Source organism: Mauremys reevesii, linkage group 17 (assembly GCF_016161935.1).
Source record: "Mauremys reevesii isolate NIE-2019 linkage group 17, ASM1616193v1, whole genome shotgun sequence".
Lineage (NCBI taxonomy): Eukaryota > Metazoa > Chordata > Testudines > Geoemydidae > Mauremys > Mauremys reevesii.
In genome coordinates this window covers 8,958,393-8,982,986 of record NC_052639.1, presented here as the reverse complement: position 1 = coordinate 8,982,986, position 24,594 = coordinate 8,958,393, and the positions used below count along the sequence as shown (strand labels likewise).

General features: G+C 54.1%; 4 non-coding genes across 4 annotated transcripts; 3 read left to right on the top strand and 1 right to left on the bottom strand.

Moving 5' to 3' along the window:
- The first annotated feature begins 817 nt into the window (after window positions 1-817).
- On the top strand, window positions 818-891 carry TRNAT-UGU. The gene has a single exon. It is a non-coding gene; the product is annotated as a tRNA-Thr (tRNA).
- Window positions 892-7,519: 6,628 nt separating this feature from the next.
- TRNAF-GAA lies at window positions 7,520-7,592 on the top strand. The gene has a single exon. It is a non-coding gene; the product is annotated as a tRNA-Phe (tRNA).
- Window positions 7,593-9,560: 1,968 nt separating this feature from the next.
- Window positions 9,561-9,642, bottom strand: TRNAS-UGA. The gene has a single exon. It is a non-coding gene; the product is annotated as a tRNA-Ser (tRNA).
- A 5,331-nt stretch (window positions 9,643-14,973) lies between these two features.
- Window positions 14,974-15,113, top strand: LOC120385260. Its single transcript, XR_005589378.1, has one exon. It is a non-coding gene; the product is annotated as a U4 spliceosomal RNA (small nuclear RNA).
- The last annotated feature ends 9,481 nt before the right edge of the window (window positions 15,114-24,594 follow it).

Sequence of the window (24,594 nt, the reverse complement as noted above, 5' to 3'; positions counted from 1 at the left end):
AGTGCCAGGAGGAACCTCTTTCGAGTTTTCTTCTTCCCTTTTAGTGATTTTACTAGAAAACAGCCGTCTCTGTTTAGAAGGTAAGAGCCTCCTCGAGGGAAGGGGTGTCATGGTGCCGTCACAGTTCGGATGCCGGTGCTCCCCCCCGCCCAATGTATGGAAGTTCCCGCCACCCTGCTCTGTGTTCGCAGGGTGGGAGAGAGCAGCATCCATGGCAGTGATTTGCTCCTGGCTGCCGCAGCAGAGCAGCAGGCTCAGCTGTGAGAACTTCCCAGAGCGATGAAAGGGGAGGGGGCCATGGCTCTGTAGCAGGAATGCAGGGCAGGTGAGTTCATGGCGGGCATTGTGTGATACTGGAGGAGGCCAGTTATGGTGATATAATGAACAGCAGCGTCTACTCTGTCACTTTAAGTTTGCTGCAAAAAGCTCTAGACCTCTCATCAAAGTCGTTTTATTTTGTCACCAAAACAGGGCAATTTTGTCGCCAGACGTGGCATTGCAGTGTGTACACCAGCCACAAGCTGCCGACCGAGAGAGTGTTGTGTGTTTTTCACACACCTGAGCAATATAATTCTGCTGAAACAACTTTGTAGTGCAGACCTGGCCAAAGATATATATATATATATATATATATATATATATATATATATATATATCTATATACACACACACACACACACACACACACACAGCTTGCAAGGAAAACCTCACCTGTTCCTCTGCTTTGCAGAATCCAAACACAAGCAAAGCTTGTCAGGCCCCAGTGGGGATGGCAGGGAGTCAGGTGTGGGCAGACAGTGTATTGCTGCCACAGGCAGGCACCATGGCTTAGCTGGCTAAAGCACCTGTCTTGTAAACAGGAGATCCTGGGTTCAACTCCCAGTGGTACCTTATTAACTAGCTCTTGGGGCACCTGGTATTGGCTACTGTCAGAGGACAAAACACAGAGCTAGATGGGCCTTTGGTCCAGCCCAGTCTGGCTGTTTAAATTACACTGATAACAGAATTACTGAAAGTTTGGGAGTTAAGAGCTGATAGATCAGTGGTCCAGCCTGTCACAGATGACCCCCCTCCCTCTGGGACAGGGGCAGGTCTGGGCTCTCACACCAAATGGCTCATTGTGGCTGCCAGAACCTGTGGGCAGCTCATTTGGCTGGGAGGGAGGGACCTGTGGGCAGCTCATTTGGCTGATGGCAGGGAGTCAGGTGTGGGCAGGGCCGGCTCTGGCTTTTTTGCCGCCCCAAGAAAAAAAAATGGGGTGGGGCCACCGGAGCAACAAAACAGGGGGGAAAAACGGCACGGGTGGAGCGGCAAAGTGGGGTGTGTGGGGATACAGCGCGGCTGAAGCGGCAAAGCGGGGACACGACGTGGCTGGAGTGGCAAAGTGGGGGGCGGGGGACAACACAAAAACGGTGGGGCTGGAGCAGCAAAGCAGGGGGGTGAGGGGAAAAACAACGGCGCGGCCGGCAAAGCAGGGGAAAAACAGAAAAAACCCTACAGGGTGGCCGGAGCCAGGGGACTCCCTGTGCTGCAGAGTGCACGCCCGGTCTAGTGGGGGGGGGGACGGGGAGGGAGCGGGGGGAGAGAGAAGGGGGGCGGCCAGCGCTTCAGGGGGGCACTCACCACGCGGCCCCGACCACCACACTGCCTGGTACCCTCACTCCTTCTCTAGACTAACCAGTCCTAATATACTGTAACATGGTTATATTCCACCTCCTTCACTGGTCACACCCAACAAAATTAATTATACAGCAGACAGAAACAATCACAGACCCAGACAGAGACCATGCAAATAAACATACAAAACAATACAGAAGGGAGGATTTCACAACTACATCTATACAGACATAAGGGTTTTCCAGCTGCGTCTATTGATAAGTGAGTTCTTGCCAGACAGGATGCTACCAAACTAAGTTTCCCTTTCTCTGGAGGTGATGGAATATCAGGGCAGGATTGTATTCCTAACAGCCCAGTAGCACCTTATTTCAGTGTGACTAGTTGGGAATGTGTGAATGTGACCAGACACTTCCCACCTTATGGCTGCCTTTGCTGCTTAGCCGAAGAACCAGGCCTCAGACTGTCACAGTAAGAGAAGGCCATTACACAGACAGACAGTGATTTTTTATTCTCTCTTTTATATCTTTATAACTAGCTAAGTGATAAAAATACACCTAAATTCTTAGAGTACAGGCCTTTGCAGACAGGCCTGAATATCTGTATCCTAACAGTCCTTGAGGTCAGACAGCCTCTGGGTAAGGGGGTGAGGACTCAGATCCTTCCACAGGCCAATTCCACCAGGGTCGTGTATAAACCAGGGAAGTTCCCCACAATAGCCAGACCAGATGCCCCCTTTACACTTGTGCTCTGTTCTCATTGCTTCTCTGTCTCTCTTCTCCCCATCTCTGCTGCTCCCCCTCTGGGCTTTCTCAGCACCTGGCCCCACAGCGCTTCCTGGCAGCAAGAGACTGCGCTATCTGCACCTGCAGCCTCTCTCCTGCTTGCTAAGGAAAGGAACCTTTCCAGGAAATGGCCACAGCTTCTGGGAATCCCTGTGTGGCTGTGAACAGCCTTTGGCTCCTGGCACACAAGGCAACTTAAAAGCTGAGCACCCAGACAGGGGCTTGAACCCTAGACCCTCAGATTAAGAGCCTGGTGCTCTACCAACTGAGCTACCTGGGCTTGTTAGGAAACATCTTCACCATTCACCACAAGAGTGATTATCCCAGTGTGCAGGCAAGAGTGAGCAGGCAGGCAAAAGAGAGGCAAAAAAAGTCCCAGGAACCCCTCCTCTTTTTCTGCACAGCCACTGCCTGTCAGCAGGATTCCTCCTCCTCCTCCGGGAGACTAAATCTCTGTGCCTAGACAGCCGGTCCATCCGCTGCACCACAATCCCCCATGCCCGAGCCTCCCTGCCAAAGCCCTGCACCTGGCCCCATACAGTTAAGTCTCACTTGTCGCTGGGAACTTAATTTCTTGTGCCCAGGGTGTCTCAGCCCCCTCAGTAGATGACCTGAGAAACATCAGCAGCCGCCCTGCATGCCGGTCTGTGGGTGGCCTTCAGTGGGGTTCAGCACAGCAGGGAGCAGGCTGGCCCTGTGGCTGTCTGCTGGCCACACATAATCATGGTCCTCTCCTCCTCTTGCCCTGGCCTCTGTGGCTTTTAAACCTTCCCTTGGAGCTATCAGCACCAGCCACCTCTGCTCCAGATGCCCAGAGGAGGAGAGGTGCTGGGCTCCCACCTGCCCAGCCCTGCTTCCTTCAAGCACAGTGGCAAGTGCCAGACTTGTGGGCACCAGGTGAAGCCGTGAGAATCCCAACCCTCAGGTGTCAGTTCTAGAGCCCTGACCCATCCAGCAGGAGGGGAAAAAATTGCTCTTGCAGAGCTGGAGACAGGGAAGTGGAGCAGCGTGAGCAGGGCCGCCCAGAGAATTCCGGGGGCCCGGGGTCTTCGGCGGCGGGGGGCCCCCGCTCAGGGGCGGCTCTAGACCCCAGCGCGCCAAGCAGGCGCGTGGGGCGGCTCTTTCCCTGGGGGGCGGCATTTGGCTCCGGTTGAGCTCCAGCAGGTATGCCTGCGGCAGGTCGACCGGAGCCCGGGATGAGTGACTGCGGCGGGTGCCGTGGTCCCGCGGCTCCGCTTGACCTGCCGCAGGCATGTCTGCGGGAGGTCCAGCCGAGCCGCGGGACGAGCGCCCCCTCCGCAGTCATGCCTGCGGCAGGTACACTCGTCCCGGGCTCCGGTGGACCTGCCGCAGTCATGCCTGCGGGAGCTCAACCGGATCCGCAGGGGCCCTGGAAAACACTTGTGGGGGCCCCTGCGGGACGCGGGGCCTGGGGCAAATTGCCCCTCTTGCCCCCCCCTCTGGGCGGCCCTGAGCGTGAGCTCCAGGGCTTTACCACAAGGCCCCACTGAGATTTGAAGTCAGATTGCAGGATTCAGAGTCCTGAGTGCTGCCCGTTACACCATGGGACCAGCTCATGCTGCTCTCTCTGGCCATCACTGACCCTCATGGGACCTGCTCGAGTAAGGGACTGTTGGCCCCTTACTAAAGCTTAGTGGGGGTTTTGGTTGGCTAGTTCCCAGTCCCAGTAGAAGGGGGAAGGGCCAATGGGAAATCAGGACCCTGAGACTGACAGTCCCCAGGGGCAATGGGGAGAGGCCAAAGCTCCAAGTTAGCCGCACTGACAGGCCAGGCAGTGTAATGAGGGAGTCACAAGGCCAGGGGGTCCCATCCTGCGTGGGAGCTGGAGCTGCCTGGGCCAGAGTGGGGCAGAGCTAAGGAGAGAGCAGGAGCCCGAGAAGAGCCATGGAGCAGAGCTGTGCAGGTGTAGTGCCAGAAACTGCTCCCTGTAGGACTTTGCTACCTGCAGCAGTTACTGAGACCTGAGGTTGTTCTTATTTGCTGACTTGTCCTAATTGGCTCAAACTTGACAGTGGTGGGGGATGGAAGCATAAAGTCTTCGTCCTCCAAGCGACCCTGTCTGGTGTCCATCTGTATCTATTACCTCTTAACACAGGATTGTAAAAAATAGAGTGAGGTCATTTAAACATCATTTATTTTGCAGCTTCATTTACTGTGCTAACAATGTAGCATCCTGACACTGATACTTCTGCCCATGTGCCCTGTGGGTTGGATTCATTTTAGTGGGACGCGGGACATGTGGAGGATAATTTAAACTCTTAATTTCCTTAGGGTTTCCCTTTAATATACTTCTATGCTGGTGCAATTTCTGACCATTGCACGTCTATTGTATTTATTACAATAGCACAAGTAAGTCACACAAGTGACATAGTCTAGGGGCTTGGCTACACTTGCAAGTTAGAGCCCATTAAAGCAGCCCCGGGTGCCCTAACTCCTGAGGTGTCCACACTGGCAAGGCACATGGAGCGCCTGGGCTCTGTAGGTGGAGCGCTCCTGGTAATCCACCTCCATGAGAAGCATAAAGCTCGCTGAGCCCTGCTGAAATACCCGGGCATCAGTGTGGATGACGTGTTGCATCACTGCACTGTGTTTGGCCTCAGGAAATGTCCCATAATCCCCTGAAGTCAAGTGCCCACTCTGGTCACTGTTTTGAAATCGGCTGCAGGCATGCGGATATCCCCTTTCAAAGCTCCGTTTCTGACAGCCAGCTGCTTATCTGCTCTGGGACAAAGCAACCATTAGTGTGGAATGCTGCTGCTGTTGTGAGTGTGTATGAGGGGAGGTGGGGGTCTGCTGCTGTCCGAACACACAAGACAGCATGCTGACACACTCTCAGCCCCCCAAACACACTGTCATTCCCCCCACGTACACACAACACACTCCCTGTCACACTCCACCCCCGTCCCCCATTTGAAAAGCACGTTGCAGCCACTTGCACACTGGGATAGCTACCACAGTGCACTGCTCTCTGTGGCATTGCCAGAGCTGCTAATGTGGCCACTCCAGTGCGCTTGCAGCTGTCAGTGTGAACACACGGCAGCGGTTTCCCTGCTGTGGTTTAACTCCCAGTGCTCTACATCTGCAAGTGTAGCCAAGCCCTAAATTTGCCAGACCAACCGAACTCAGTAACTGCCCTCCACCACCACATGCAGGGAGTAGGGGCACCGTGGAGCACACGCCGCACTTACTGGCTCAGCCTTGTGCATGCTGGGGTGGCCACCTCCCCATTGATGAGACCTGGTCCCACCATCTCCGTGGAGCTCCAGTCTGCCCTGCTGCCATCCCTGTCTGTGTTGTCTTCTCTAGCAGTTGACTGGAAGGTGAGCACTGGCCGCATGCCATGTAGCCGTGTTGTCTCGAAGGGCGAAAGCAGGAAGAATGGTGCCTTCATAGCCCACCCAATATTCCATAACATAGTTAAAGAAAATATTTCTCAATGAACTCTCAGTAAAAGATCAGAAGCAGCCAGTGTCTGCATCAGTCTACGAGCATTGGTATTTTCTTGAAATTTGTCAGACCAACCTAACTAACACCTAACACACATTTGAAGTTCTTCTTTTCACACTGTTGCTCATTCTCAGGTTCTGCTTTATCTCCAGACAGATCCAGTCTCTTTCAGAACTGCCTTGCTCTTTCTGTCTCTTTCGCTCATGGATGTTTTGGAGTAAACACTCCCCTTCCCTCTATTCTCAGACAAACACTGGTATTAACTGTTTGCTGCTTTTGGGTCTAGAAAGCATTTGTCAAGTGGAAGATGCCATTTCTGGGGGATTGCTCCCAAGATCCAGTACTTTGGCTTCAAATTTCTCCCAGCTTCCTTGGGGAAAATAACACCAAGGCTTCTTTGCAATATAGAAGAAGAAAGGAGTTTTTCACCCCAGATGGGACTTGAACCCACAATCTTTGGCTTCGGAAAGTAAACCCTTATCCATTAGGCCACTGGGGCCCTGAAGAGCAGTGGAAAGAGGGATGGAAAGTCCCTCTTAGGATTGCACATTCCTCACATTCACTCAGAAGCCAAATACCCCATTTAATGGCCTTACAGAAACGTCTGCACCCCCTGGCAGTGAGGCAGCTGGGCAGGTGGCTGACAGAGCTGAGCACCACCTTTCTGCCAGCCATCTTTAGAGAAGAACCCCACCCTGGAGTCACCCCTCCCTCCTTCAGCACCTCCATGGCTGTGGCTCTGAGTGGCAGTAGGATGATTAGGGGGTGAATCCGGGGCTGGAAGGGGGGTAAGGTCGGCCTGTAAGGAGGAACCAGGTGGGGCAGACCCAGGGGGAGGCTGTGGGCTGCTGGTCGGTTGTTGGGATCTGAGCTCTAGATCAAAGCTGCACAGCGACCTGACACCCAGGGTTACAGGGCCGACATAGTGACCCCCTTACTGGCCTCGGTGACCCCCAAACCCTTGTTACTAAGGGCACTGAGGAGTCTCTGTCCCTTAATAACTTCTGGGAGCTCCCAGCAGGCTGTGGGCATCAGCCGCCTCCTGCCTCACAGGTCAGACTCTTGGCGCTGTGCCAGCCGCCCCCTCGCTTGCAGGCCCAGTGTGAGAAGCAGGAGGCCTGGTGCTGGCAGAAGAGGGTTTTGATTAATCGACCTCTGTGTGATGGGCACAGGACACTTCCACTCAGTAGCATAGCTGGGGGGGAGCGAGGGGAGCAGCTAAGGGCGTCGGGTTCCTCCGGTGGGGGTGTGGAGCAGCCGTTCGTTTTCCTGTTCACACTCCTCTGCGGTGTGAAAATCGGGGAAGGGAGGCAGAAGCCCCACGTCCCTCCCGAAATGGCGCCCAGTGGGGGAAGCCAGGACAACAGAGGGGGGCGGCAAGTGGTGGCCAGACTCTCACCGCCAGGGTCTAGTCTAGCTCAGGGTCCAGCTCAACTTCCTCCCCGTGCCACTGGCCCCCAGTCCCCTTCCACCACCAGGTCAACCCGGGCACTAGGGCAGGAACGGGGTGAGGCAGCAAGTCAAGCTGAGCAAGGCAGGCAAAAGCGAGTCTTGTCTTCATGGGCACCTCCCAATGACGTCCTTTTTGTGTGCGACTGCTGCAAAAACCTCCCGGGCAGAGAAGCAACAGGCCAAAATGCTACTTTATAGCTGCCAAAGTAGCTCAGTTGGGAGAGCGTTAGATTGAAGATCTAAAGGTCCCTGGTTCAATCCTGGGCTTTGGCAGGCCCTTTCATCCCTCTTTGTGCAGGGGTGGCTTGTCCTCTGGGAGGGCAGCATCACCTTTATCTGAGGCAAGTACCTGATTTTGAGCTCCCCAGCAGGATAACAGAGATCATGGGTGTCAAGGTTTCCTCCCCCACTCTGAACTTTAGGGTACAGATGTGGGGACCTGCATGGACCCTTCTAAGTTTAATTCCTAGCTTAGATCTGGTAACACTGCCACCAGCCAGAGATCAGTGTCTGGCACACTTTCTGTTTCCCCAAAACCTTCCCTGGGGAACATAGATCCAAACTCTTTGGATCTTAAAACAAGGAGAATTTAACTTTCCCCCCAGACTTTCCCCTCCCTGGGTTGCCTTGAGAGGCTTCACACAGATCCAAACTCCTTGGATCTTAAAACAAAGAGGAATTAACCATCCCCCCTCCTTTTTTCCCACACCAATCCCTGGTTAGTTCAGACCCAATCCCCTTGGATCTTAAAACAAGGAGAATTTAACTTTCCCCCCAGACTTTCCCCTCCCTGGGTTGCCTTGAGAGGCTTCACACAGATCCAAACTCCTTGGATCTTAAAACAAAGAGGAATTAACCATCCCCCCTCCTTTTTTCCCACACCAATCCCTGGTTAGTTCAGACCCAATCCCCTTGGGTCTTAAAACAAGGAAAAATCAATCAGGTTCTTAAAAAGAAAGCTTTTAATTAAAGAAAGAAAAGGTAAAAATTAGCTCTGTAAAATCAGGATGGAAAATACTTTACAGGGTACTCAGATTCATAGAGACCAGAGGGACCCCCCTCCCCCCCAGCATTAGATTCAAAGTTACAGCAAACAGAGGTAAAAATCCTTCCAGCAAAAGAAACATTCACAAACTGAGAAAACAAACATAAGACTAACACGCCTTGCCTGGCTATTACTTACAATTTTGAAACATGAGAGACTGATTCAGAAAGATTTGGAGAGCCTGGATGGACGTCTGGTCCCTCTCAGTCCCGAGAACGAACAACCCCCAAAACAAAGAACACAAAACAAAGCCTTCTCTCCACGAAGATTTGAAAGTATCTTGACCCCCTATTGGTCCTCTGGTCAGGTGTCAGCCAGGTTTCCTGAGCTTCTTAACCCTTTACAGGTAAAAGAGACATTAACCCGTAACTATCTGTTTATGTCAATGGGCTTCTCCCCCTAGTTGGCCCCCCTGACCTATAAGGATGAGAGATGGGAGCTGTCTTTCCCACATGACTTATTCGTCGCCCAAAATGGCGGGAACAGAGTGAGGCAGGACGGCCCTTGGAGATGGCGCCAGAGGGCAGGGACTTGGGAGGAAAGCTCCTCTGCAAAGCTGAGTGACGACAGTACTGGGAAGGGCATCTGGCATGTGGAATGTGGCAGGGATTCAGAGACCCAAGAGGAGGCACTTGATGTTAAGGTGTGAAAGGAAAGATCCATGGTAGGAACTGGCTCCCTTCCTCTGGACCACACAGTGTTTGGTGTTGGGGCTGAGTTTAATTGTGTCAGCCGGCCTGAGAACCGCTGGTCCCGTTTTCTCGACCTTCAGAGGAAACGTTTTTACAATGAGCACTACCTGGGGCAGGTCTGTAGCGAGGTCAGCTTAGAGGACGTATTTCTCTGTAGCAGAACCAGTGGAGGGTGGGCGGTAGCCTCCTATTCCTCTGACCCGAGCTCACACCAGCTGTAGAGGGGATACACCTTTCTGCAGGGACAGGCCAGGAGTCGCACTGACTGGATTTACGTGAAGGAGAGCACATCAACATGGCTAATCTATGGGGCACTAGGTGAGTGGCAGAGGCTTCAGGCGCTGAGAGTTTGCCTGACCCCTCAGGGACACAGTGTGAGGGTGTCCCAGGCATCTCTATGAAAGGAGCAGAACAGGATTTCCTTGGGGTGGGAGAGGGTGAGAGTGTCTCAGGGGGTTGTACAGAGGTATTGCCCGGGTGAGAGACTGGCTAAAACACAGGCCTCGCTGTGAGCAGGATTTGAACCTGCGCAGGAGAACCCTATTGGATTTCAACTCCAACGCCTTAACCACTCGGCCATCACAGCTGTGAGCACAAAACTGCCCCAATGCCAGAGAAACTGGTAAAGAATCCCAATGCCCAGGCATGAAGTCATCTGAACTACAGAATTCCCACAGCAAACCTGGCCCCCAAAGCACAGGGGGGATTGGGAGTTTGTTCCCTTTGCTTAGCCATGTGCAGTCGCACAGAGAGCGCATTTAAAAGTCTCCCCTCCCACAGAGCGGGAAGGGGAAATGATTCTCAACTTGAAGCCTGATGTGAATGAGGATGTCTGGACCAAGGGGGCAGGGACTGGCCTTTGCTAGAGAAACCACTGTCAAGTTTTAGCCAATTAGGACAAGTCAGCAAATAAGAACAACCTCAGGTCTCAGTAACTGCTGCAGGTAGCAAAGTCCTACAAGGAGCAGTTTCTGGCACTACACCTGCGCAGCTCTGCTCCCCGGCTCTTCTCGGGCTCCTGCTCTCTCCTTAGCTCCGCCCCACTCTGGCCCAGGCAGGTCCAGCTCCCAGGGAGGATGGGACCCCCTGGCCTGGTGACTCCCTCATTACACTGCCTGGCCTGTCAGTGCAGCTAACTTGGAGCTTTGGCCTCTCCCCATTGCCCAGGGGACTGTCAGTCTCAGGGTCCTGATTTCCCATTGGCCCTTCCCCCTTCTATTGGGACTGGGAACTAGCCACCACACACACACACACACACACACACACACACACTAAGTTGTAGGAAAGGGCCAAGAGCCCCCTTACACAAGCCAGCCCCATGTGGGTCACTGATGTGCAGAGTATCAGAGGGGTAGCCGTGTTAGTCTGGATCTGTAAAAGCAACAAAGAATCCTGTGGCACCTTATAGACTAACAGATGTTTTGCAGCATGAGCTTTCGTGGGTGAATACCCACTTCTTCGGATGCAAGTGGTAGAAATTTCCAGGGGCAGGTTTATATATGCCAGCAAGAAGCAAGCTAGAGATAACGAGGTTAGTTCAATCAGGGAGGATGAGGCCCTGTTCTAGCAGTTGAGGTGTGAAAACCAAGGGAGGAGAAACTGGTTCTGTAGTTGGCAAGCCATTCACAGTCTTTGTTTAATCCTGAGCTGATGGTGTCAAATTTGCAGATGAACTGGAGCTCAGCAGTTTCTCTTTGAAGTCTGGTCCTGAAGTTTTTTTGCTGCAGGATGGCCACCTTAAGATCTGCTATTGTGTGGCCTGGGAGGTTGAAGTGTTCTCCTACAGGTTTTTGTATATTGCTATTCCTAATATCTGATTTGTGTCCATTTATCCTTTTCCTTAGAGAAGGCTGGTGTGCAGAGAAGGCTGCATGAGCTGGTCCCATGGTATAACAGGCAGCACTCAGGACTCTGAATCCTGCAATCTGAGTTCAAATCTCAATGGGACCTTGTGGTAAAGCCCTGGAGCTCCCAGTGCTCAACTTCCCTGTCTCCAGCTGTGCAAGAGCCAATCTCTCCTTCCTGCTGGGTGACTCACACCTCCTAGAGCCAGGTCTCTGGCTGGGGTGGCCACAATGGGTTGGGGTTCTAGAACTTGCCATGCTGATGGTTGGGCTTCTTGCTGCTTCACCTGGTGCCCACAAGTTTGGCCCTGGTGCTTCCTGCCACACTTTTCCTGGGGCCCACATGGCGCTTGAAGAAAGGAGGGTCAGGGCTGGGATTGATAGTCAGGGCTTGGCAGGAGGGAAGAAGATTCCCAGGCTGGAGCCCCACACACCTTCCCTCCTCCTCTGGGCACCTAGAGCAGAGGCAGCACAGCTCTGTCTGCTGGATACCTCGGCAGAGTAGGTGAGTTCATGTAAATACAATCTGGTCCCAAAGCCTCCCCCAACCCTGGCTCATCACTAGCTCTCAGGGTAGAGCTCATCCACACCTTGCCTCCAAATCTTCATTTGAAATTCTGAGGTTGGCCAACATTGCCGAAGCCAATGCACCGACATTGTCAGCAAACACAACAGCTGGGTGAGGAAACCCGACTTTGTCCAGACTTCTCAAACCTATTTTACTTTCTCAGGTACAAGTATTTTTCATACGTTGGATCTGCTTTTAAACTGTGTGTTAATGTTTCAATTTCCATTCAGATTTGCAGCCAGTGACAACATTGGCAGCGCTGCATGTAACTACCTGACCACTGGGGGGTGTTGGGGAAATTCGGGGGAGGGGTGCACAGCCCCCTGGGGGGGGGTCATATAGGAAATGCGGGTTTCACTGAATTGAGTCTCCTACTGCAGCACCTCAGTAGGTTACATCAGAGAGGAGCTGCAGTGTCTAGGCAGTGGGATGCCTGTGCCTTTAAGAGCCCAGCCCTGGGAAGCCCATGCTGAGAGGTGCTGCCTGTGGGAGGGGAAATAGAAAAGCCCCTCTGCTCCCCGCACCCTGTTTTTGCAAACACTGGAGTCTCAGCCCCGGGTAACTGTTACCCGTCTGCCCTGCCTGTGCCGGGGTTTAACCCTCTGGCTGCGCCTCCCCCGGGGCTTAACCCGGCTCCTTCCCCCTCCCTGACTTTGCCCTTCAGCCCCTCTCCTAACTCTGCATCCAGCTGCTTGACCCCCTGACCAGTCAATTTCCACCCCCTGCTCGGACCCTGGCCACCCCCCTCCTCTGATTTGCACCCCTTTGCCACTCTTTAATCCCTGTAAAAAGTAAGGGGGGGCTGGGTCCCATTCTCAGGGGGGGCGCCTAGCCCCTGCCTGCCCAATGCTCAAAGCGCCCCACGATCTTGCGGATGTTTGCCGAGTGCTGCAGGGTCACCTGCAGGGAGAGAGAGACGCGGTTAGGAGGTGATGCAGCCAAGGGTGCCTCACCCAACACTGAGATGCAGCCACCTCTGGGGTGAGTTGCACAAGTCAGCAAATGAATCTGGAACAGGAAATGCACTGAAAGGACCAAGGCAGCTGCAGGAGGTGGAAAACCAGAAAAAGCAGGAGCCCGGGATCCCAGCCCTGCCCCTCCCCCACTCTACCCACTAACCCCCCTCCCCTCCCAGATTTGGGGGGAGAACCCAGGAGTCCTGGTCCCCAGCCTTGTCCACCCCCATATTCCACCCAACAGCTGCCCCCGCAATTGCAGGGCAGCACCATGGGGCACACTAGGGCCTGCCTGTTTGCACAGGACGGGCAACACCAGTGCCTCAGGGGAGAGATGATGCTAAGGGAGAAGCAGGCAGCAGACACCCCCACGACAGAGAAAGAAGTGCTAGGGGGCACCGTGCTGCAAGGAGTGAGGGGGGTTGGCAGGGAATGGGAGGATCTCCCCTCACAGCGGGTGCATCTGTCTCCCCCACAATTCCTCCCCAGCCCTACCCTGGCCCAGGCTAATCCCGGCCCAGCTACCAGGGTTACATTTGGCCTGGATTCCCCAGCTGCTGGGGGAGGGGCGTGGGGCTGGGGAGCATGAGCCTCTACTCCCCCTTCCCCGACACAGCTGCATGGAAACTGACCAAAGGAGCCTGCAGCACTGCTGCCTAGAGGAAACTGAGGCACCAGCCAGTGACAGACACATCATGGCTCTCCTCAGCCTCATCCTCTTTTCCAGATACAACCCGGGGTATGGGAGGAGGGTAAACTCAGGGCAGTTGCATAGTTAACCTGTGGAACTCCTTGCCACAGGATGTTGTGAAGGCCAAGACTATAACAGGGTTCAAAAAAAAAAAGAACTAGATAAATGAACAGAGGACAGGTCCATCAGTGGCTATTAGCCAGGGTGGGCAGGGATGGTGCCTGTAGCCTCTGTTTGCCAGAAGCTGGGAATGGGCAGCAGGGGGTGGATCACTGGATGATTCCCTGCTCTGTTCATTCCCTCTGGGCAGGGGCGGCTCTACCGTTTTGGCCGCCCCAAGCAGTCATCTTGTGAGGCGCCCGGGCAGCGGACCTCCCGCGGGCATGACTGCAGAGGGTCCGCTGGTCCCGCGTGGCTCAGCTGGACCCCCCGCGGCTGCGGACGGTTCGCGGCTCCGCTTGAGCTGCCGCAGTCATGCCTGCGGGAGGTCCAGCCGAGCCGCGGGACGAGCGCCCCCTCCGCAGTCATGCCTGCGGCAGGTCCAGTCGTCCCGGGGCTCCGGTGGACCTCCCGCAGGCATGACTGCGGCAGGTCCGCCGGCCCAGCCTGCCGCCCCCTAGATTTGGCTGCCCTAGGCACCAGCTTGTTTTGCTGGTGCCTAGAGCCGCCCCTGCCTCTGGGGCCCCTGTCAGGAGACAGGAGGATACTGGGCTAGATGGACTTTGCGTCTGACCCAGTCTGGCCGCTCTTATGTCTCCCTTGGTGCAGCAGTGACACCCAGTGGGCAGTCAGAGTAATGCACAGAAGGTGTCTCCGTTGGCGCAGCAGTGACACCTCGTGGTCATTCAGGGTAATGCACAGAAGGTGTTTCCCTTGATATAGCAGTGACACCCAGTGGCCAGGTGGCGTAATGCACAGCGTGTGTCTGCCGTCTAGGAGCAGTGACACCCAGGGACCGGTCACAGTAAAGCACAGATTGTGTTTCCCATGGAGCAGCAGTGACACCCAGTGACCAGCAGGTGGCATCAGACTCTTCTCGTTTGGTGGGGGACTGAGATGGGCTAGACAAAAAAAATTGGGGGGCAGGCTCCATCCTTTATGGGAGCAATAAAACCTTTATTAAAATAAAATAGTAAACAGGGGTTACTTTAATAATATAAATCTGTCCAAATTTTAATACTATGAGCTCAGATCAAGTGTGAGTAGTCTCTTGGTCTATCCAAGGACATGATCAAGTGTCTTGATGTTTTTGGTCTTTTGGCCTCGAGATGAAAACCTTGTCTGAGTCTTTGGAACCTTGAGATAAAAATATTATTTAAATCCAAAGTTCTTAAAGATCCCATCAACAACAAAAACCTAAATGAAAAATTGAAACAAAAAACAATGCTTAATTTAAAACCCAAACATTAAGAAAAACTTTGTTTTTAAAAATAAAAACTAACAAATGCCATAAATTAATAATTTCAACATTTTATCAAAAAGGTGTGCTACAGCAGGATGAGAAACTAACATAAAATAAATAAGCCTGACCACTAAAACCTCCTATAAAGGAATTGAATCCTTGAATACTGGCCAAATCTGTATAAAATATGCAGAACTATGTCAAAACTGGTGTTGCAGGTCAGCCATTCGAATCCAGAAAATGTCAATTAAAAGCTCCATTCCAATTAAAAAAAAACAAAACAACCCAATAAACCAAAACCGTCACAGCCTGAAACAAACCTACACAGAAGCAAAATTAAACCTGTGCCAACATTGGAACAAACTATGTAAATTTCTAATTCTAACTTCTTGTTTCTCCCAGGAGGAAAGTGTTTTGCATCTCAGTAACCAGGCTGTCACTGCAGTTTTCCTTTCACTAAATAAGAAGTGGCAGTATCATAGCCAATGAGGTTAATCCGAGGTGTGATTATTGCTAGTTGAAAACTTTTCCCAATGCCCTCAGTTTTCTCTATGAGAAATTGAAATTGTATCTTTGCACTAATATCCCAAATGTGCAAGTCCATCCCCTCAGAGCAGCCCCACACCCTGAGCCCAGGGGAGAATCCCAACTGGTTTGTGCATTTGTAACCCTGGGGCCTGAAGCTGATGAGAGAAAGTGAGTGATCTTGGAGGTTTCCGATACCACCTGCTGGGAGCAGAGGGAATTGACTGAGCAACGTCCTGGCTAATTTTCACCTTGTTCTCTGCCAGCAGGCTCAAGGCGACTTGACCATGGCAGCACCCTATGTACATTTGGGGCCATTGGGGTGAAATGTGAGTACTTTTGGGGTTGGGACCCACATGAGAAGGGATGTGCACAAACTGGAGAGAGTCCAGCAGAGGGCAATAAAAATGATTAGGGGGCTGGAGCACATGACTTATGAGGACCTACAGGCCATATCCTGTATGTTAAGCTAAGGCAAAGTGAGCATCTCTATAGTGTGACCTTTTACTCAGAAAGGAAAATTGACCTTTATCTTGTTACTCAAATAGAGAAGTACCCACGCCTGTCTAAGACCTTTACCTAGACCAGTCGACAATGGAGAATGGCATAAGGGGTTTTTCAGTGTTGTACCCACAGAATTAACAGGTACACCACAAGGGAACTTATGTGCATATGTACATGTCATCAACACGCACAAACATACTAGCCTATGAAGTAAGCGTACCCTAACGTTTTGTGGGTAAGGAATGAAATTTGGGCATAGGAGGAAGGATTTCCGCTTGTGCCCTATGAAAGAGGTAACCCACCTCGCTAGAGCACGTTGCTCTATCATTCTGACTTACTTCCTCCACTCTCTCTCTATCTACTATCAGTAGGCTGTACTTGTTCTTAAACTTTAAGTTTCAAAATAACTCGGCTAAGCTCGGTTTCCCTAAGTTTTTATTCTTTGTTTATTAGGATTTGATTTTAAGTTTAACTTAGTCAAGTGAACCCTAAGTAACATTAGCTTTTCTAAGCACTGCATCTTTCACTCAAGAATTGAAAACCTGAACTGCAAGGCTGGTCCTGTGTCTCTTACCACCAGGTTATCAAGGAAGGGTGTGAGTATATTAACCAAAACTTTGTTGCATATAATGCCATATGTATCTTTTGAATAGCAGTAATGCAACTGTAACTTTATAACTCAATTAAATTAAATAAAATGTAAGCTAATAAATTACATTCTTCTTCGTGATTGCTCCAATGCATTCCAGTTAGGTGTGCGCGCGCGCGTGCAGCTTCTCTGGAACTTTTTCCTAGCAACTCCGGCGGGCGCTGCTGGGCCCCTGGAGTGGCGCCGCTATGGCGCTAAATATATACCCCAGCCGGCCCGTCCGCTCCTCAGTTCCTTCTTACCGCCCGTGACGGCTGGTCGGAACTGTGGAGTGCTCGTCGACCTCCACTGCCTAGCTTTTACTCTTCGATTTTGTATATATATAGTTAGTTGTATAGTTAGTGATCACAGTTGTTATAGTTATCTTAGTGTAGTTGTTCTAGGTAGTAAACGGTTAAGGGGTTTCCCCCTTTTCCCTTCAGTGCGGGCTCATGCCCAGGGCACCGGGCTTCAAGCCCTGCGCTGTGTGCCAAAGACCTATGCCAGTTGGCGATCCACACGACGCTTGCCTCCGTTGCCTCGGAGAAGGACATCGCGCCGACAAGTGCGTTATCTGTTCTGCTTTTAAGCCGCGGACACGCAAAGAACGGGACTACAGGCTTAAGCAGATCCTTATGGAAGCGTCGCTCCAACCTTCGGCACCAGCGGCGCCGGCGCCGAGAACCTCTTCGGTGCAGAGCGCACCAGCGGCACCAGCCCGCTCCGGTACCGAGGTCCCGCAGGCCCCGCCTCCGGCGCCGAAGACCCGGCACCGCTCGCTCTCGCCGGCAAGGAAGCGCAAGCTCGCTAAAGCCATAGCTAAGTCCCGTGCTGAGGACTCAGCTAAAGTGCTCGTGCCGCCTGCGCCCCCAGTGGTGACTGCGCGCAAGGCAGACACTGTGCCGTTGACTCCGCAAGGGCCGTCGAGTCCGGCACCGCCGCGCTCCCCGGCACCGTCCGGAGTTGAGCCAAGGCTGCCCGGCGGCGCGGGCGTACTCCTCCGCGTGAGAGCTGATACAGCTCGTAGAGGCACCGAGCCTCCGGCCCCCGGCGCCGCCGGTGCGGGCTGTTCCGTCGGCAGGGAAACCGGCGATGATGGTCCGACCGCCATCCACGGACCACCGGCACGGTCGGCGCTCTCGGTCCCGCTCATGCTCCAGGACCCGACGCCGTTCACCGTCCAGCCGCTCAAGATCTCGGCACCGCTCTCCATCGCGGTACCGATCGCCATCTCGCCGCCGGTCGCAGTCCCGGTACCGATCGTCATCTCGGTACCGGTCGCACTCCCTGCACCGGTCAAGGTCCCGATCACCGTCGCGTCGGCACAGCCGGAGGTCCCCGTCCCGGCACCGTTCCCGGCACCGGAACTCCCGCAGCCGCTCCCGGCACCGCAGGTCCGGCTCCCGGTCGAGCTCCCGGCGCCGGTCGAGCTCCCGGCACCGCGGGGACCGATGGTCGCGGTCACCCTCTCGGTACCGGACGGACAGACATCGGGCCTCCATACCGTCTGGTGGTATCCCACAAGCCTCGGTATCGGGCTCCGCCCCGCCCTGGCCGTCTCGCCCGGCATCTGTCGCCTCTGGCGCGGACGGCACCGGCTCATTGCCACCAACCCCACGCGACCACCCTCAAGGGGCTCAGCAGTGGGGCTTCTGGGTGCCCTGGGGTCACCACGAAGCGCAAGTCATTCCGCTTCCCCCAAGAGACGTTGCCGCGGAGCGCAGGGTTCCCGAAGTGACGATCAGTCGCCCTCCGGCGTCACCTCTCCGCGAGCCCTCGATGCCGCAGGACCACCAGCCCCCAGTCCAGCCTGACCCAGCCGAGGCGCCTCTAACGGCCCCTCCCATGGAGGCCATCGGGCAGACCATGTCCTCGTCATCGTCCCCGGACGAAGCGGTGGCTGGGACTTCTGCTAAAGACCCGCCCCCCATTGACCTCAAGGCCCACCAGGAACTACTCCGTCGGGTGGCGACGGCCATGGGCCTTCCGGTGGCAGAGGTCCAAGAGGATGACGACCCCATTACTAATGTGGTCGGCTCGGACGCTCCGTGCCGCGTGGCATTGCCTTTTGTTAAGACCATACAGAAGAACGCTACCACGCTCTGGCAAAGCGCCTGCGTCCATCCCTCCCACAGCTCGAGGGTAGAGCGGAAGTACTCAGCCCCCACGGGCTATGAGTACTTATACTCACACCCAACCCGGACTCACTTGTCGTGCAGTCTGTGAGCGGCCGAGCGGAATGGTCAACGGCCCGGCGCCCAAATCTAAGGGCGCTCGGAGGATGGACCTGCTAGGCCGTAAGGTCTATTCCGCTGGCGGCCTGCAGATGCGAATAGCCAACCAAATGGTCCTCCTGGCCAGGTATGTTTTGACATCATGGCATCCCTGGCAAAATACACGAACTCCTGCCGACAACTGCCCGCCAGGAGTTCTCGGCAATGCTCGAGGAAGGAAGAAGTCCTCCGTTCGTCCATTACGGCTGCCCTCGGCGCGCGGACTCGGGTGCGCGGACAATAGCAACAGGGGTGGCGATGCGTCGCATCTCATGGCTGCAATCCTCGCTCCCACAGGAGGTGCAGTACACGCTGCAGGACCTGCCGTTCGACACGAAAGGGCTGTTCTCCGAAAAGACCGATTCGCGTATACAGACCTTAAAAGATGGGCGTATTGCCATACGAACCCTTGGCATGCACACGCCGCCCGGCTCCGCCAGCGCTTTCCGGCAGCCCCCTCGGTCCTTCCCGCAGCTGCGTTATCGACCGTATACGCCCAGACGTCCTGGCCAGAATCACCGACGGCCTTAGGGTAACCGTCGGAACCAGTCCCAGGCCTCTTCCAAGGGCCCTCAGGGGTCCAAGCAGGCCTTTGATGGGACGCCGAGGACGGCCCATCACTCTCCCCCTCGGATCCTCCCCGTTTGTTTTCCAACCGCCTCTCCTATTTTCTTTCGGCGTGGTCCCGAATAACATCGGACAGCTGGGTTCTTCAGACAGTCCAGTCGGGATACCGTCTACAATTTGTTTCGCCCCCTCCTTCCCACCCACCCTCCCTGTCCCTCTTCAGGGACCCATCTCACGAGCAAGTCCTTTTACAAGAGGTCCAGACTCTACTGAGCGTGGGTGCCATAGAGGCAGTGCCTCCAGACAGGCGGGGCAGGGGATTCTATTCCCGTTATTTTCTCATCCCCAAGGCGAAAGGCGGGCTACGTCCTATCCTGGACCTTCGCGAGCTGAACAAATACCTGCTCAAGCCCAAGTTTTGCATGGTCACCTTGGGGACCATCATTCCCTCTCTGGATCCGGGAGATTGGTTTGCCGCCCTCGACATGAAGGACGCCTACTTCCATGTCGCAATTTATCCCCCTCACCGGCGTTACCTTCGGTTTGTCATCAACAACGACCACTACCAGTTCGCCGTGTTACCTTTCGGACTTGCCACGGCACCGAGGGTATTTACAAAGTGCATGGCAGTGGTAGCAGCGGCCCTCCGCAGGCGTCAGATGCATGTCTACCCCTATCTGGACGACTGGTTGATTCGTGGGCAGTCACAAGGGCTGGTACAGCACCAGGTAGCGGAAATCCTGTCCCTCTTTCAACACCTCGGGCTGCTTGTCAATGCCGAGAAGTCTACCTTGCTTCCAGCACAGCGGGTGGAGTTCATCGGCGCGGTTCTCGACTCCTCTGTGGGCCGCGCCTGCCTGCCGCGGTCTCGGCACCTGACAATGGTCTCCCTCATCCGGGAGCTCGTCAACTTTCCGACCACGACGGTGCGGTCATGCCTCCGCCTCCTGGGTCACATGGCATCGTGTACTTATGTCACCGCGTACGCGCGACTCCACCTCCGTCCGTTCCAGTCGTGGCTGGCGTCGGTGTACCGCCCGCATCGCGACCACATCGACATGGTGGTCACGGTCACCAGACCGACCCTCGAGTCCCTCCGCTGGTGGCTCGACCCGGAGATCGTCTGCGCCGGAGTGCCGTTCCACCTTCCTCGTCCGTCCGCGACACTGACCACGGACGCCTCGGCACTCGGTTGGGGGGCTCACCTGGGAGGCCTTCACACTCAAGGCCTCTGGTCGCCCCAGGAGCTCGCTCTCCACATCAATGTCCGCGAGCTCCGAGCGATCCGCTTTGCATGTCACGCCTTTCGGACCAATCTGCAAGGCCGCTGGGTGACAGTATTCACGGACAACACAACAGCACTGGACTCCGTGAACAAGCAGGGCGGAGCCCGCTCGTCCCCCCTCTGCAAGGAGGCGATCCTCCTCTGGGACTTCTGCGTGACCCACTCCATTCACCTGGAAGCGTCCTTTCTTCCGGGAGTGCAGAACACGCTGGCTGACCGCCTCAGCAGGTCGTTTCTCTCCCACGAGTGGTCCCTCCGTCCCGACGTTGCACACACGATTTTCCAGAGGTGGGGGTTTCCCCGGGTCGACCTCTTCGCCTCCAAGGCGAACAGGAAGTGTCTCCAGTTCTGCTCGTTCCGAGGGCACTCGCCGGGATCTCTGTCAGACGCCTTCCTCTATCCGTGGCAGACTCACCTCCTCTATGCCTTCCCTCCGTTTCCACTCGTGCACAGAGTGCTCCAGAAGCTTCGGAGGGATCGAGCCACCATGATACTCGTGGCTCCAGCCTGGCCGCGGCAGCATTGGTACACCCTGCTGCTCGAGCTCTCCGTTCGGGAGCCCATCACCCTCCCATTGTGGCCGGACCTCATCACGCAGGACTTCGGCAGACTCCACCATCCGAACCTGCAATCCCTCCATCTTACAGCCTGGTACCTGCGTGGTTGACCCACGCAGAGAGGGGCTGTTCGGCGGCCGTGCAGCAAGTCCTGCTTGAAAGTAGAAAGCCTTCCACCCGTACCACCTACATGGCGAAATGGAAGAGGTTCGCGCTCTGGTGTGACCAGCAGGGGCTCAACCCATTCGTGGTACCTGTCACTACCATCCTAGACTACCTATGGTACCTTAAGGAGCAGGGTCTGGCAGTTTCCTCTTTGAGAGTCCACCTCGTCTCAGTGTCCGCCTTTCGTCCGTCAGTGGAGGGTCGGACCATCTTTTCCAATCCGATGGTCTCCCGCTTCCTGAAGGGCCTCGACCGCTTATACCCGCCAGTGCGTCGCCCTGCCCCGACCTGGGACTTGAACCTCGTCCTGGCCAGATTCATGGGTCCTCCATTCGAGCCTATGGCCACGTGTTCTCTCCTCTACCTCTCCTATAAGACGGCCTTCCTGGTTGCCATAACATCGGCAAGGAGAGTCTCGGAGCTACGAGCGTTGACGGTGGGCCCTCCCTACACCGTCTTCCACGCGGATAAGGTGCAGCTTCGTCCTCACCCGGCCTTCCTACCAAAGGTGGTCTCGGCCTTCCACCTTAATCAGGACATCTTTCTCGGTCTTCTTCCGAAGCCCCACGCGTCGCCCCGGGAGCAACAGCTCCTCACCCTAGTCGTCCGTAGGGCGCTGGCGTTTTACATCGACCGGACAAGGTCTTTTCGGCGTTCCACCCAGCTCTTCATCGCAGTCGCTGATCGCATGAAAGGCGAGCCGGTCTCTACCCAGCGCATTGCCTCCTGGGTGACTCAATGCATCCGGTCATGCTACGAGCTGGCTCACGTGACTCCATGCCGACTCACCGCTCATTCTACGAGAGCGCACGCCTCATCCGCCGCCTTCCTGAGCCATGTCCCCATCCAGGACATCTGCAGAGCGGCTACCTGGTCTTCGGTCCACACCTTCGCCTCCCACTACGCGTTGGTGCAGCAGTCTAGAGACGACGCAGCCTTCGGCTCTGCGGTTTTACACTCCGCCACGTCTCACTCCGACCCCACCGCCTAAGGTAAGGCTTGGGAATCACCTAACTGGAATGCATTGGAGCAATCACTGGAAGAAGAAAAGACGGTTACTCACCTGTAGTAACTGGTGTTCTTCGAGATGTGTTGCTCCAATCCATTCCAGACCCACCCGCCATCCCCACTGTGCGAGTAGCCGGCGCGAAGGAACGGAGGGGCGGACGGGCGGCTGGGGTATATATTTAGCGCCATAGCGGCGCCACTCCAGGCGCCCAGCCGGCCCGCCGGAGTTGCTAGGGAAAAAGTTCCGGAGAAGCCGTGCACGCGCAGCGCGCACACCTAACTGGAATGGATAGGAGCAACACATCTCGAAGAACACCAGTTACTACAGGTGAGTAACCGTCTTTTTTCATCATATTTTCCAAATTAATATTATTAGTACACCCTAAATCAGGCTACATGGGACAGAGAGTTGGAGTGCAGGGAGATGAGAGCACTGGCTCTGGGGGTGCAGGCTTTGGGGTGGGGTTGGAATGAACGGTTCAGGGGGCAGTAGAGTGCTCAACGTTAGGGTAGAGAATTGGGCTGTGAGGGCTCTGGAACAAGGCCAGGAAAAAGAGAATTGAGGCATGCAGGGCCGTCCTTAGGATTGATGGTGCCCTAGGCGAGATTATTAAACTGGTGCCCCTGTGCCTGATCTGCTCTTAGCAACACAAATATAAGCATACAGTATTGGAAAACTTGCCACATTCACGGTATTAAAACCAGTTTAACTTAATGAAGCACAATGTAATGCTGATGCACTAGCACTAAAGAAGTAGCCCTATAGAAAAAATTCTGATTTGACAGAATGATGCAAATAATATAATTTTTTTAATTTTGTCAAAATTTTATTGGAAATTTATATGAAGAGGTATTGAAACAAAGATTTGTTTTTAATTAAAAGCAATCTTTCTGGCTTTTTTGGCTGCAAAATCAGTTTAATAAGCTGGGTTTCCAAACAGTGGGAAAATATAACCCTAGTTTTACTGCTAGGTAAAGCACAAAGTGACCAAAATGAAGTCAGCACAGAATCATCTCATCTAGATTAAGGTAGCACAGAAATGTTACAGAAGTCCTATTGTGCCTTATTTTTGTTTGGAAAGACATTAGCAATAGCAGCACATTCATATGATAAAATACATGATAAATCACTGCCTCTAAAGTTCCATCAAAAACTGACATTTTCACAGCTCTAGCATGAGCTGCTGTACAGATTCTTCACAAGGAAGTGTCCGTGGCCTTTTTAACTATGTATTTACTTTATGAAAGTTGGAGAAAACATTGTGAAAACGTAAAACATTGGCTGCCCAACTTCTGGGCTGGCAAAAGCTATACTGACTCACAGGATAAAAAAAAAAGCAGGAGAATCTTAGTACAACATATGGTCAGTCTATACCAGGGGTCAGCAACCTTTCAGAAGTGGTGTGCCAAGTTCACTGTAATTTAAGGTTTCTCGTGCCAGTAATACATTTTAACGTTTGTAGAAGGTCTCTCTCTATGTGTATATTATATAAATAAACTATTGTTATTATCTGAGGTCCTACTCAGGCCACTGCCAGCTGAGTAAATGGAACCCCAGACCGGGTGCAGGCTGAGCGGGGCTGGTGGCTGGAACCCTAGACAAGGATCTCAGGCCCTGCTCAGCCCGCTGCTGGTCTGGGGTTCTGACCACCAACTCCTGCCAGCCAGGATCCCGGCCGCCAACCCCCCTCAGCCTGCTACCAGCCTGGGATTCTGCTCACCCAGGCTGGCAGGAGGCAGACAGAGACCGGCGGCTGGGCTCCTGACTGGCAAGGGGCCGGCAGCCGGAACCCCGGCGTAGCAGTAGGCTGAGTGCTGCCGGCACCCCAGACTGGCAGCAGACTGAGCCACTCAGCCCTCCACCGGCCGTGCTCAGCCCGCCACCAGCCCACTCAGCCCGCTGCCGGCTGAGTGAATGGAACCCCAGGCTGACAGCAGGTTGAGTGGTTCAGCCGGCCTGCTCAGCCCGCTGCCAGCCTGGGGTTCCCTGGGTGGCCCCAGGCCAGCAGCAGGTGCTGAGTGGGGCCGACGGCCGGTATCCCAGCTGGCAATAGGGCAGCAGCCGGAACCCCAGAGCAGTGATGGGCTGAGCCGCTCAGCCTGCCGCTGCGTACCATCAAAAATCAGCTCACCTGCCACCTTTGGCACGTGTGCCGTAGGTTGCCGACCCCTGCTCTATACACCAGTAAGGAGATGAGCATATTACAGTTGTTGGAGGGCTCTTATCCGGAGTAACAGGCTATAGGAAAGTCAGTCGACATTTTTTGTTTCTCTGATGAAAACTGGCCCACTCCCTGCTTCAAACCAAACCTGTCACTAATAATTGTCAACAACTTAATTTTCTGTTTTTGGCTAAGATATTGATTTTTTTTTAAAAAAAATATTGAAATTGGATTCAGGATTGTTAGCAAGAATTTTTGGCAAACAAAGTTGTTAAATGACAATCTAAATGGCAACACAGTACTGCTTTCATGCTTGGCTCACCCCCAGCCTGCTGGTCCAACAGCTGCAGTAGACCCCAAAATCCACCTCTTGGGGTGCAGAATAGCAACAGCAGCAGCAAAC